The following is a 3816-nucleotide window of genomic DNA, read 5'->3' as shown; positions in this document are numbered from 1 at the left end:
TCATGTGAGGAGCAGATGTCTGGCTTCTCAGGACTCCGCTGTCTGTAATGACCCATCTATAATTGGAAATGGGGGATACACACCAAATCCGACGCTCCTCTCCCATCGCAACTTATATCTGTTGTCTCCAACAATAGGCTGGAGAAGTAAGCCTCAGCAGAGAGAAAAACATTGTTACACACACAGGAGTTAGATGCAACCCACAGACGTATATATTATAAAAATCATAAACACGTATTTACACCCAGACACCCACATTGAGTTATATAAGCACCCCTAGGTCACGCATAGTCTACAGACTCTAAACATGCATTTAAAGGAGAGATAGTTGTGCAGCGTGATTAATATAAATATACACATTTAAAAACCTCTATATGGAAAATGATGAATCATTGTAGCAACTGACTACAGTCTTGACAATCCATAATGAGAAACCAGGGGCCAACAGTCTCCCATTTTCTATGTAGATTTTAAAAGGGAGACAATTGCTGAGATTTTTAAACACAAAAGCTCCTATTCATGTGTGTTCAGCAGGAGGGTATCTTGAAAGCTGGATTTGGGGATTTTTTAGGGCAATCTCTCTGTATTGATGTCTACAAACTTTTTTTTTTTTAAACTGTACCTCTGTCAAAGTAGAACCAAAAAAGCCAGCTCACCACAGTGACCATTTCTAATATTTTTTGGTCATTTTGTCCTACACGTTTGGAAACGTAAATAGTGTATGAACACCTCAGTCCGTCTTGTTTGTCATTTTAAGGGTTGTTTGCATGCATTTTCAACGAATTCCATGTGCCTTTCTCTTCTTGGCTAGAGTCTTCACATTATGAAGTTGGTTGTTTTTTTTTTTTTTTCAGATGTTGGGAACAACACATGCAGACGTTCACACAATGTTAATTTCGAGCCTTCTTTGTAGAGACCTAGGACATTATATTTCCATCTGTTGTCTGTAACTTTTAAGTGGTTTTAATCATGGACCGTCAAGACATGGCCACCTGAACCTTTGGAAGATTTAAGCAGAATGTTCTTCAGAGACATAGTGAAAAGTATTTTAGGATGTATCGATTTTGTTTGTTTGTTTTTGTTTTGAGTGTTTTGTTTTTCTTAGTGAAGCAAACTGTTTTTTTTTTCCAAAAGGAAAACGTCAACGACAACAATAATAAAGTTAAGCAAACCTTGAAAATGGGCGTCCTAAAAAAAGGCACAGGGTTTACGAATTTCATCCGAACTGAATATTCCCCTCATTCCTCCTTTTCCCACTCTCTCTGTTTTTCTACCTCTTTCAGGGTACGGAAGGATTCCCACAGCCAGAAGGGACACCCAGTGGAGGATCTCTGCCCCTGGGGCAGAAAACAAATGACAGGAGGGAATGAGGAGGGACCGGGGCAATTTGGGGTGGAAGGTATTAAACCTGATAGGAGTGAATCTGCAAAGGGCAATTGTCTGTAACTCTCACGACTGCGGAGCGCGGCCGCGCGCGGGGACGCACGCTCGCCCGGGAGAGGGCTCCGCACAGCCGCGCCGGACTCGGGAAAAACCGGGGAGAAGCCTGGCATCGCGGACCGAACGCTTCTGCAGGCTCTACGTTTGATTTCTTGACGCTAAGTCAAATGAAGGGAACATAAAAAAGGTGTTTCAGAAAGGACCTCAGAAAAGAAACCCTTCCTTCATTTCCAGTTGTAATTTTTATGTCTTGCCTCCCCTCCCTCCCTCCTCTCTTCCTTCCATCCGGTTATCCTGCCTTCTGTCCTTCCTTCCTTCTTCTTTTCCTCTACTTGCAATAGGAACACTTTAAACCGTACAAAATCTATACCGATTTCCCGCTGGGAGTACGAGCGAAGATTTTCTTCTTTGCCCCCGGAGCTGGTTTGGACATGGGAAGGCGTTCTTTCTAATTTTATTGTGTGGTCGGGACTCGAAACAGGTTTTACCATTCCTTCCCATCCTTTCCAGAACTACATTCAGTCCCAGATCAATATTTTGCAAGACAAATATTATAGACTTGGAAATTCAGGTGCTCCTGACACAAATTTATTAATGACAAAAATTGTCGTCTTCTTCCTTTCAAGGGAACAACTCCATTCTCTGTTTAAGTCTAAAGATCATTCCAACACAAATAGGAAGCATTTGGAAAAAAATCTAAAATTTTTCCTCTAAAGCCTTTTAAATACGTTTTTGGTGTATCATTGGTTAGTCTAAAATAAATAAGCTCTATAGCTTAAAACAAAGCAAAAAACCCCAAGAAAGATACTTTGTATGTAAAGCTATTAAAAATATATGTTAGCATAACTATTTTATAGCCTTATATATGTCTGATTTCAACATTTGCATATGTAATTTTATCTTATGCTAATATTAGATATTTTTAAGAGTAGAAACATCTTGAAATATTTGGTTAAAATTTATACAAATTCTTTAGGAAAACGGAAACAAAGAATAAATCCGGTTTTATTAAGAATGACGCATAAATTTAAAAATACATACACATACATAAAGAGATACGCAAAGAAATACATTATGGTAATTAAAACCCGAGTCAATTTTTCAACATGGGCATTATTCAAAAAATCCTAGAAATTGCAAGGGAAATCTTTCCTTCGGAGTCCTCCGTAGGTCATCAAACGGGCAACAGCGCCCTCTGTCGGGATTTTGTACAAGCAAATCCTGCACGGCCGCTCGTTCTCTTTTCTAGCGATTTCTTTCCATTCTTGAAAACCTGTTCTCGCTTAAAGCATTTTTAAAGTTCACCTCTCAATATGTCTACTAATGTCTGAAACCACTGTTTCAGGATCTAAAAAGTTCAAACGTCTCAAAAAATGTGCAAATAAAAGCTCGATCGCCGCGGAGACAATTTTCCTTACTTGAGCCTGCTTTTCTTGCTCTTAACCTTCTGTTGCATTTCGCTTTAACTTCCAGTCACATGATGTAGGAAAAGATCTCCGCGAGGACTTAATAAATGCAAAACAAAGGAAACGTAAAAGGAAAACAAACTGGTTTGGAGAGGGAGATAAGTGAGTAAAATATGCATTTTCATCATTTCACTTTTCATTTCGTCTTGCCTTATGCCTGTATTTCGTTTTCCAGGGCGCGCACACGTTCGCCTAGGTAAAAGCTTGCTGGAGACATCCAAGATAGTTAAATTCGTTTTTTCCCCTTTGACTTATATTATTTCCGTTTGGAACAGCGTAGAGGAGAGTTAATAACGCCCTCCTTTTCTCAGCCTCAGTCGGAGAGAGTATTAGTCGCTAAATGTAGGAGACGCTAAGGGAAAGCTAATGCACCTAGGGTAGAGCCCTCTGCTGGCGGTTTTCGGAGTAGGTTTAAATCTTAAAAAAAAAAAAAAAAAAAAAAAGTTACCAAAAATCATTATATTAAATCAAGGTCAACTACTAGCACTCTTACGGTTTCTTTTTTCTACAAATATAATTATGAATTATATGGTTTTCACAGACTTCCTTCATTCCCTTATTCCTCACCTTGGCACCTATGATTCATAAATTATCTCCCTTTGCAGCTGCCTGATGGACTATCTTGTCTTTAGCACATGACGTGGGCTGCCTGGGTTTCCTTTTATTTTTATCTTCCACAAACACAAAAATAATAAAATGGAAGAAGCCAAGACGTAGAATTAGGTTATTGTCTCAAGTCAAGACCCCGACCCTTCTCATTCTGGGTGGTGGGGCCTTGCCATAAGCTTCCTGTTGGAAAAGTGGAGGTGGGAATCCCAATTCAGGTCTTCAGCTATGTCCTCATCACTTTCCCCCACAGCACCATGATGCTGTCTTCCTTCCTTCCAACCTTCCTTCTGAAATTAAGAAG

The sequence above is a fragment of the Hyaena hyaena genome, unplaced genomic scaffold, assembly GCF_003009895.1.
Source record: "Hyaena hyaena isolate Hyena2069 unplaced genomic scaffold, ASM300989v1 scaffold_1138, whole genome shotgun sequence".
Lineage (NCBI taxonomy): Eukaryota > Metazoa > Chordata > Mammalia > Carnivora > Hyaenidae > Hyaena > Hyaena hyaena.
Note: the sequence above shows the minus strand (reverse complement) of the source record.